The following is an 11696-nucleotide window of genomic DNA, read 5'->3' on the forward strand; positions in this document are numbered from 1 at the left end:
GCCTGGCACACCCTTTTCCCAGATGTGAGAGACTACATCTTTTTATCCTCTGTCCATAATAGCTATTCTAGAATACATTTTATTCTTATGGATAGAAGTATCCTTCAATCCACTAAGAATATCAAAATCCTTCCTATCACCTGGTCCGATCACGCTCCTATTTTATGGTCTTGGAATACGGATTATCATTCTCCCCCTGCACGCCCCTGGTGTTTTCCTGAGTACCATCTTCATGATCCTGAGATTCTAAGGGGTCTTACGGATTATCTTATGTTGTACACTCAGACCAATTCACCATTGGATACTTCTAATTTTACATATTGGTGTACCTTAAAAGCGGTACTCCGCGGCATTTCTATTAAAAAATGTGCTCAACAATCAGGCCCACCCAACTAGGATGTTGTGTAAACAACTACAGGAGGTTCGACAGAAGCTTCAAAAATTGTTCATAATTTGTATGCATTCAGTCTTTACTCGTTTATGCCATAGGTTCTATACTGCTAAGAATAATGCTTCTCGCCTCCTAGCTCACAAACTCTGTGGCCATCAAGCCCTTAACAGAATTAAATGTCTTCTTTACCCCTCTGGTTCCAGGTATCTTAAGTCCCTTGACATTGCCAATCTGTTTTCAGAATACTATAAAAAAGCTATATAACTTAGATTCCGCTATCCCCATTACCCCTATTATTTCCTCCTTTTTAGATAGTTTATCTCTTCCTTCCTTAGACACAAGTAGCCTGGCATCCTTAAATGCCCCTCGGTCACTGGAGGAGATACAGCTTGTAATCCAGCAACTCCCAAAGGGTAAGGCCCCTAGCCCTGATGGCTTTATTAATTCATTTTATTCTGCATTCGGAGGAGTCCCTTCTACAGCTATATTTGACGGCTTCCAAAACTGGCTCCTTTCCGGCTGAAATGGTGGAAGCACAAGTTGTGACTATCCCGAAGCCGGGCAAGGACCCCTCTGACTGTAAAAATTATAGACCTATAGCACTTCTTAACACAGACATCAAAATATATGCTAAATTGATAGCTAATCATCTAAACCCATTGCTCCCTCAGTTAATACACCCTGACCAGGTGGGCTTTGTTTTTGGACATCAGGCTCCTGACAATACTCGTAGGGTCATACATTTGGTAGAAAGGGTTTCATATAACAAGTTACCATTTCTCCTCCTATCAATGGTGAAAAAGCATTCGATAGACTCCTGTCACGCTGGGAGGCGGTTTTCTGGAAGCTGAGGCCTGAGACTGCTGGAGGAAACAGAGGCAAGGGGCCTGAATGTACGACCTCCGCATCCACGGGTCTTGGTCGTTGGCGAGACCTAGTCAAAGGTGCGGAATCTAACCCACGAGATGGTGTTCGCCAGTGACCCCACCAATCGGGATATGGGCTTGAGCTGCACCTCATAAGCAGGTCGCGGTCCTTTGACTAGGTGACCAAAGCCTGCGGGAAAAAGGAGAGATGAACACTCGTGGCCCAAAGGGTCTGTGCCAGTAAGGGGCACGTAGGGACACTGTACTTGAGGTACAAGGAAGTGTGCACTGTGGACACACTCTTCCGGGTTGCCAGTTAGAAAGAGTGCACCACGGTGCAATACCATAACACGTAGGTGGGGACCACAGAGTCCAGTAACGAGGTGGGTAGTGGTAATGGAGCCAGCCAGAGATTATGACGCTGGAGAGGTGGGTACATATAACTACACTCAGGCTGTGATGGTAAAGCACTGGTGAAATGGCTAGTATACTGCACACAGGCGGCGGTGGTAATGCACTGGTGGAAATGGAGGTATACTGCACACAGGCGAGGTGGTAACGCACTGATGAGATGAATGATATAGCTGCACACAGGCTGAGGTGGTAAAGCACTGGTGAGATGAATGATATAGCTGCTCACAGGCTGAGATGGTAAAGCACTGATGAGATGAATGATGTAGCTGCACACAGGCTGAGGTGGTAAAGCACTGGTGAGATGAATGATATAGCTGCTCACAGGCTGAGATGGTAAAGCACTGATGAGATGGATGATATAGCTGCACACAGGAATAGATCACTGGAAGCAAGGGAACCTGGAACGAGAGACCAGTAGTAACACTAGCAGCGACAATGGTTGTTCAGGCAACTATCTGATACACAGGAGCCGGATATATACCCCTGGAAGCCCACTGATTGGTCCACAGCGTCAGCTGACCGGCCAGACTGTCAGGGAAGGAAGGATAGCCAGAGAAGGAAGTGTCATGGCGGCGCCCATGACAGGAACTCTGATCCCCGTGCACCAGGCCGCCCGAGACACCAGCATCAGGGAGAATGCTCAGCACCTCCCACGTCGCCGCACCAGCCGCCCGACTGCCCAGGAAGTCAGAGGAAGCCGGCGGGACGGTAAGGGACAGCCGATCCCCGGCTGAACTCTGACAACTCCATTGGGACTATATGCACAGGTTTGGACTCCAAGGTGATATTTTCCGCTCCAACGCTCTTTACACTGGCCCTTCAGCCTGGATTTTTAGCAATGGCTTCATCTCCACCTCTTTCCAGATAACTAAAGGCACTAGGCAGGGCTACTCTCTCTCACCACTAATATTTTATAGCTATAGAACCCCTTGCTCAAATGATTCGTTCATCCACTGAATTTCCTGGTCTCTCGATAGGTAACACTTCTCATAAATTCTGTCTCTTTGCAGACAATGTTTTATTATTTGTGACTGACCAGGAGACCTTGTTGATTCCACTTCACAATATTTTAAACAGTTATAGTGCTGCTTCCTAATATAAATTAAATACAACTAAAACTGAAGCCCTGCCTATCAACATTCCCCCTTCAATTCTTCAATCCCTGAAAGGGCGTTTTCCTTTTACTTGGAATGACTCATCTTTATCCTCTCTGGGAATTTCTATCCCCTCCTCTATCCATAATGTCCACAATGTAAATGATACCCCCTTTTTGATACAGTTGACAACATTAGCCACTGCCTGGATGAACCATGAGGTCTCCTGGTTAGACCACATAGCAGCATTCAAGATGATGTTGCTGCCTAAACTGATGTACCTGTTTCGTGCTATTCCATATGTGATACCCCGCTAACCAATCTTCATATGTCTTATTGAAGGATGCAATTGAGAAGGAGGCCCCGGGTTGTGAAGAGGGATCTGGTACTCTACTTGCGCATGTGTGAACTCATAATCAGTATAATTGTCAGCAGAACTGGATTAAGTGATTGAGGGCCACAGAGGCCATCCGTCTCCTGCTTGGCTGTTGTTATATACGAGTACCTTAAAAAATGGAATTATGTGCAAGAAATATCAGTGGAGTGGTGGGGACAGATAAGGCCTCCCAGGAACTAACTGCTCGGCCAGCACCTGAAGGGTTAATGGACCTGCGCTGGTGTGCACTTTGGTCCTTGGCTACAAATTGCACTGTGGTTAGGGTTAAGGTTTAGGGTAAAATAGGACTGCCAACATTCTCTCTGTCGACATTCACTATGTCAGCATTTTGAACCTCTACACACATTTGCCCTGTTTTTTGCCTTACCAGATTTAACGCTTATTAGTGATTTGTTATCCTCATATGATCACCTTTCAGTGGGATGTAGTTATGTTGCTGGCTGACGGCATGCCGTTTGTTAAAATTCCGGCATCAGAATAAACAAAGGCATCTAAATCCCGACGCCAGTTTAGATACCGACGCCGGAATCCTGGGTTACATTAGTATGGGGACAGAATACATCGAGCTCCAAAAATACTATATATTTGGAGCTTGACTGCAGGAGCATGCGCCATCTTTAGATGGTGTTTGCTCCCGCAACCCGCTCCTTCCCTATGGAAAGGAGTCCCGGCTTGCTAAGAGGGATCCTTTCAAATCCCTCCGCCCTTGTCTGGCTCCTTGCGCCGGACACTGAGGCTTTTGTGCGCATGCGTGACCTGTAGGTTATGCATGCGCACTAGTGTCACTACTCCGAAAAGTACATTGAAGCGCTTCGGGGAGACAGCTGATTATCAGATCATTTGTCTCCGCGCCAGAGCAATGATGAATTGCTGCGGCGCTCGCTTCGAGTTAGTTTGTTAATTATCGGGCATTAAAATTACTAGCTGTCTTGTTGCTATAAAAAAATTACTATCATCTGCCAGGTTTCAGCTTAATTGAAACTCGACAACAATGTCAGTTGCTTTTTGCAGCTCTAAATGCCATCTGTGCCATCGGTTTTGATCTTCAGGTCAGTTCAAAACCAACGGCAAATAGAGGTTAAAAACTATAGCAAACTCATTTAAACAGAAGCACTGCACAGATCAGTAAGATTTGTCTAGGCTTCGTTTGGTTGTAAAGCTTTGAAAGAAGTAAATGTAAAATGTGTGGTGCCCCCCCGAAACCATAACCAGCCCCCGGCCTCTCAGCTGGGGGAAAAATGTTGTGGAGTTCCCCCTATTTTACTATAACCAGCATGGGGCTGACACAGCCGGGGAGATAATGACATAGAAGGGAGACACACAGCACGGGGTCTCCCTGCCATAACATTAACCAGACACCCAAACTGATCAATACATGCCTGGAATTCCTCAGAAAGTCAGGATCCTCCCATAAATGGGCCCCCCTTCTCGAAGAGCAAGCAGCTCTGAGCTGAAAGCTATTCCCCACATCCCTGGTGGTGGTGGGTAGGGGGTTAATGTGTAAAATATGGATAATAATATTGTTCTTTACAGGCAGACTACAGGTGCCAGCAAGCCTGCCCCGCCATGCTTGTGGAACAACAAGTATTTGCTTGTCTGGGCATTAAGGGCCCGCTGGCACCTGTATCCACCTATAAAGAAAATATTCAAATTAACACAGTAGATACATATTTTTAATTCCAAAGGACTTCTTTGGTAAAATACACCTTCTGCATCAGAATATAACTCATTGCGAGTCAGCAAGATGTACAGTAGGTCATCTGTATGAAGGCCTACCTTTTGCTGACTAGCATTGGGTTATATCCTGATGCTGAAGGTGTCCCGCCCCCACTCCATATGCTGGATCTGTCAGGGCTGCTGACAGATCATCCAGCATATTGTGTGGGGGTGGAACCAGAGACTACATGAGGTTGGTTTTGTAAGAATTAATCTTTGCTGTAAATTATTAGGGTGTGCCAAGGAGGGCGTGGCTATGGCATCTTTATAGGTACTTTGTGCTTTTACCATCCCCTTCATAATTCCTCTCCCTGCACGTAGATTCCTTGTCCAATTGCCCTATGGATTTTTAGCACCATGCTAACCAGGATGGGGTTAGATTGACATTATGACATGGAAAATTTGTGCTGTGAGTCTTCAGGGAAAATTTACAAAATCATTAAACCACTGTGAAAAACACAAAAACACAACAGTTTGAACAAACTAGAGATGAGCGGGTCCACGCCCGAACACTGTTATGCCAAGTCGGATTCGAGTCCAGCTCAAGTTTTCCCACCATACTCTGATCCGAAAATGAGGCAAAACATCATCAATCCCGAGTCAGATTCTCGCGGGTTTTGGATTGTATATAAGTGCTTCCCCGCTGTGATCGGTGCCATTTTCTTGCTGAGTCCTAGCTGTGCTGTGCTTCGTCCAGGGGGCTGTTGCACAATCCAGGGGTGTGCTGTGCTCTATCCAGAGGGCTGTGTTGCACATCCAGGGGTGTGCAGGGGTGTGCTGTGCTCCATCCAGGGGGCTGTGTTGTCCATCCAGGGGCATGCATTGCTGTCCATCAAGGGGTGTGCTGTCCAGGGATGTGCTGTCCATCCAGTGTGCTGTCCATCCAGGGGTGTGCTGGCCATCTAGGGGCTGTAAAAAAAAGTCAATAAAAGTTAAAAAAAAATAATTAAATTGTGATGCTGCAGGCCGTCCACCCCCAGTTTATCCATATAAGCACTGTGACGCTGCAGTCCGTACCCCAGTGTATGCTTTTGTACCTCAGTGTACCTGTATAAGCACTGTGACACTGCAGGCTATACCCCAGTGTATGCTTCCGTACCCCAGTGTATTCATATAAGCACTGTGACACTGCAGGCTGTACCCCAGTGTAATATTCATACAAGTACTGTGATGCTGCAGGCCGTACTGCAGTGTAATATTGATATGCATATTGTGATGCTGTAGGTCATACCCCAGTGTAGTATTCAATTTCATACAAGAATTGTGATGCTGCAGGCCATACTGCAGTGTAATATTCATACAAGTATTGTAACCCTGTAGGTCATAACCCAGTGTAATATTCATACAAGTATTGTGACACTGCAGGCCGTACCGCAGTGTAATATTCAAACAAGTATTGTAACCCTGTAGGTCATAACCCAGTGTAATATTCATACAAGTATTGTGACGCTGCAGGCCGTACCGCAGTGTAATATTCATACAAGTATTGTGACGCTGTAAGTCATACCCTAGTGTAATATTCAACTTCATACAAGTATTGTGACGTTGTAGGTCATTCCGCAGTGTAATATTCATACAAGTATTGTGACGCTGTAGGTCATACAGCAGTGTAATATTCATATGAGTATTGTGATGCTGCAGGCCATACCATAGTGTAACATTCATATGCGTCCTTTGCATGTAGGTGACTCTAAGCAGAATAACTGGATAATGTAGATGGTGGGTGTCATGTGAGAGACCAGAAATATGAGCAGCAGCACAGATCATCTTCCTGCCAGGATGTGTGCAATAAAGTGCAAATACGTGTAATACAAATATGTGTTTGTATATTGGTCACATACATACATATTTACATGGTACATACCATGCGTAAGGCAGGCTGAGGTAACCTGAGGTACGCCACCAAACAACTTCCAGCAGGACCAGCAAACAGCACAGATACTGGGAGTTGTAGTTCAGCCGGAGAGCCACAGGCTGCTTTCCTAGTATTTAAACAGCAAGTCTTGGTCCCATTATCCCTAACAACCTCCCTGTTTACAGTGTGTACTATTTAGCAGCACCTCCACAAGCAATGCCCCCACATTTCTATTAGATGTATAGAAAACCTCCACCAAATCAATGATGTATTTCAAGAACTGAAGAACTTGATCCTACATTGATCCTTCCTCATAAATGTTCTTCAGAATCAAAACATTCAAATAAATAAATTTATGAACTAATCAATCCTTCCGTCCTTTCCCTGTCTTCTGTCCATAAACATAATCCAACTCCCTTGGGCCTCATTCTTGATTAATGAAAACATTCTTGGTTTTTAAACTTCATATGGAATTGTATAGTTTATTAAACTACCATCCTGTCTACCACTGCAGTGCCACTCTGTTCCATGTTGGAAGCTGAACTGCCACTTAGCTTAGTCAGCCAGCTAGGTCTATGCAATCGTTTGGCCTAAACTAGATTAAATCAATATTGTGAGCTGTGAGGTGGTCACAATTGACTGGAAATGACTGGAAATAACTGCTATTGAGGTTATTAATACTGTAGGAATAAAAACAAGTTCAAATTATGTGATTTTAGTTGTTTTAGTGATTTTTTAGAAAAAAATAGAGATCCAAAACCAAAATCAAAACACGCAAGGGTGGTTTTGCCAAAACTAAATCCAGATCCAAAACAGGAAGGAGATACAGATTCAAAACTAAAACCAAAACACGGGGGTCGGCGCACATTTCTAGAACAGTCCAACTGATTTTGGTGTTTTTTTTTTTTAGTAGTTTAGTGAATGGTCTATTTACTAAAGCCTAAACTATTAATTGGATTTGTTAACTGCAGTAAAACCACCACCAAAACTGAGCTGCTGACAGGCAAGATTGAGAAAATAGAACTGCCAATTGGTCCATTCATGCACTTTGCTGCTCGTATCAAGTGTGGTAAACCAAATTTTTATGTTTCACATTTGGACAGTATTTTAGAATATAGGAAAGCACCACTTCTAATGATATATTGTATCTCCTTCTGTGTATGTAATGATCAATGATTACACATTTAAAAGGACAATGGAGGGGCTTCTCCATCGCCCACAAAGTAAAATATAACAAGAATGCTGGGACTTCCTATATTGAATCAATATCTTTATTGGCATTGTTAGCAAAAAAAGAATGAAAGTATCGAAAATAAAAATGAGTTAGCAATGCATCTTGATGCATAACTAGATCTATGCTTGCAATGACACTTCTTCATAATTATAAACCCACTGCAAGTCTCAGCTGTACCATGTGTGTAATTGGGATTGAGATTTAGGAAACACATTGTCAGTCCTCCCTGATCAAACATCATAGCTAACAAAATTTAGATCTGTTCCAAATAATATAGATCTAAAGAATAACCATCCTTTCTCAATATCTAGTACAATCTAAAAAAAAATGATTGGTCGAAGCTGAATGGTTGATATTAGAGATGAGCGGGTCCAGTTTCCTGGAAACCGAACCTACCCGAACTTACCTGTTCAGTGTAGAACTGGGTCCCAGCTCGAATCTTCTTGCCTGTTTATGAACTATAAACTATGAACACAAATGTGGAAATTTGGACTAGTAACACAGTAATGTTTCTTATTTGAATGACAAGAATCTATAAAAATTTGAATGCAAACCACGAAAGCAACTTGGTAAATAAATAGTGAACAATAAATGGCAACCACAAATGGCAAACACAAGGCACAAATTTTAAACAGCAAAATTTGAATAGTCTCTTACTGAAGATTGTGCCCCAAATGTGTTCCCAACTCTCAAACTGGTGAAATTGATTGAATCTACAGTAGCACTGCTTAAAAATTTCAAGCACATATAAAACTTAACTATATTTTTTAAAAACGAATTTGAATTTATTTAGTTTGAACTGTATAAATAAGAACATCAAACCACATGTGGAAAACTGGCTCAGACAAATATATTGTTAAAGGAAATTAGGGCCTGATTCAGACCCGCTCGCGAGCGCTATGCGCTCGCAAGCAGGTCGATGGTGGCCCAGTGCCATGCGCACGACGGAGCCGGCTCCGTCGTGCGCATGCGCGAGACCCGGATAGCGACGGGCAAACCGTCGCTCCGGGTCTCATACCAAAGGGGGCGTGCTGTCGATGTTGAGTGACAGCATGCCCCCTTTGGTATGCGAGCCGGGGGCATGGCTGCCCACACGGAGGCATTCCCATGGGAACGCCTACCATCTGGGGCCAGCCCCACTGACATCACAAGTGATGTCAGTGGGAGTGCTTTCGGCTCTGTTAGAGCCGAAAGCACTCTGGGACTTGCGGCAACGAGACCCTACCACAAGGGTCTCGACGCAAGCCCAATGGTGGCGATGGTCTTGACCATCGAGACCATCTTCACCCACAGCTATGCGAGCAGCCAGGAGACCGCTCTAAAAAAACAGAAGGCCGGCCCTGATTCAGAGTGAGCGCTCTGTCATAGCGTCCGGCTCTGAATCAGGCCCTTAGTTTCAGTTTCTTTATTTACAGTAAATTTTGCTGTCTTTTTTAAGCTGTCAGAAAAAAATGTATTAAAAAAACATAAATGTCAGTTGAGGGTTCATTGTCTTTTGAAGAATAAGGAAGAGAGAGAAATATAAATTCTTTTACATGTCAGGTATTTCATGAATGAAATGTAAATAGTCATGAGATCACTTGAACAATCCCTTTAAATTAGCAAAAAGATCATGTGCGTGTTCCTCCTATTCTTTCAAAAAATGAAACAGCTCTGTTCTGATGCAGTATTTTCTTTGATAAATGTAAATTATAAACACTAGTAGCATAGTAGCAGGGTAAGTTTCCTCTTCACTAGAGGGAAATTTATTAAGGTGTGTATGAGTGAAGACACCAGTTTTCCTAGTAGTTTTCATATTGCCAGATTCACTAAAGCAAAACCAGTAGAATGCTCACTGTCAGGGCTGTATGGAGAGAGGTGCAGGCTGCCACCATAATCTTTATTTCCTGGCACCTGCTACAATATGTTAGTCTAGCGGTGTGCCCAGCTCCTTCTCTCAACACTCTGGATACCATAACCCACCTGCCCAGCTCCTGTCCACACTCTGCACTGTGTGAGGAGAAACACCCACAGTGCCATGCAACAAAGGAAGCAAGGGCGGGCTGGGCCAGGAGGTATGTTCCACTATTTAGTGATCTGGGTCAGCATCTGTCAGCCCATGCATAAAGGGGGCTGGTTCCACTGTGCTGCTGCATGGTGGCTGGCTCCAACTGCTTCATCACCAGCCACTACCAACAGGCTACTATCGTACTATCTCGGTTCCGTACTCCCTTCTCAATAATTCTCACTGCTTATATGCAGTATCCTGAGTCTCCACTTCTTCCCTCTCCTCTGCTGTGCTGCTGAGGTTTCTCTCGTCCACAACTTCTCATTTATTGCAGCTCCCTGGGGTGAGGAGACCACATACAGCCTCTTCCTGCTAACAGAGGATAGTACCTGGGAAGGGGTGGCTGCTAGATGGGTTGGTTTGTATATTAACATTATCAGGGGGTGGGAGGGTAAGTATTAATGTTTTCTAGGGAAGATGGATTGTGTATTACTAACATGTGGAGTGGAGGTTGTATGAACTTTATGGGGTTGTATATTTATGTTGTATTGGGGTATAATTAAGTTTTTGGGTATATGTTAATGTTGTGGGGGCTAAGGAAGGGGGTGTATTGTTTTACATATGCACACATAAAGAGTATTAGAGTTTTATAATAGTCAGGGGCCAGGTGTGAGTGACAGCAGACATGTGGTGGGGTGTTACAGTATATATAAATCTCTGACCTAGCACGTCACCAGGTATTATGATGCACCTTCTTTTGATGCCTAATTTCCCTATTAAAAATACAGAGGGGGAGGATGGACCATGTCCTGTCTGGCACAGGGCACCAAAATGTCTAGTTACAGCTCTGCTCACTGTATAGTATATTGGTCACTACATTGTTTTCTGCATTGTATAAAAATTGACGCTGGGGCTGGTAAGTGTTGTATATGATTATAGCTCTTTAACATAACAATTTTTCATATAGTTATTGACTATATAAACCATAACCACAAGACCATATTAACAAAGGTGCAGATGGGGCTGCAGTCTCAGGTCCCACATAAAAATTCTCAATCATCAGGAGGAACTGCTGGCTAGGGTATAACATTAAAGGGCCTGTGACCGGAGATCTGACCCATGAGGGTAATATGGCCACTGCGGCACTGAGGGGGTTATCCCTCGTGTCGTGGCACCATCTTTAAATGCCCCAATCAGCTCTGTTGCATTAATTTTAAATGTTTTACCGGCACCAGGCACCATGTGTTTGAAGAAAAATTCTTGTGTGTTAGACGCCACAGCCCCGGATCACCTCTGGCAGCTGTAGCAAGGCAAAGAGCCAATGTAGCAGGTATGTGGTCCTGAGTTGCCGATTGCTGGGTACTGGAAGCAAAGGTCCCTGCGATCTAGCACTCCAGGGATCCTCTGCAGTCAGGAGTGGCCACACACTGGGAGACCGGCTCCCAGTGCACGAAGCAGAAAGGTAACCTCCTGTGCACTGCACCAGGGAGACTGTGTGCTGACTGCTGGAAACATCCCAGCACTAAGAGGCAGAATTGCCACATGCTGGGTGACAGGAAGAGCCAGCGCCATTGCCTTCTGCACTCAGGTGGCATTTGGGCTGCATGGTGGGAGTGTAAATGTAAAAACTGCCACAGCCAGGACATAGGCCTTGGATGGAACTAAAGGGAACGAAAGTAAAGTCCCAACCAATCAGCTCCTAACACAGCCTATGACATGGTCCCTGTTAACAAAGCCCAGTG

Source organism: Taudactylus pleione, unplaced genomic scaffold (genome assembly GCF_031769625.1).
Source record: "Taudactylus pleione unplaced genomic scaffold, aTauple2 ptg000458l, whole genome shotgun sequence".
NCBI lineage: Eukaryota > Metazoa > Chordata > Amphibia > Anura > Myobatrachidae > Taudactylus > Taudactylus pleione.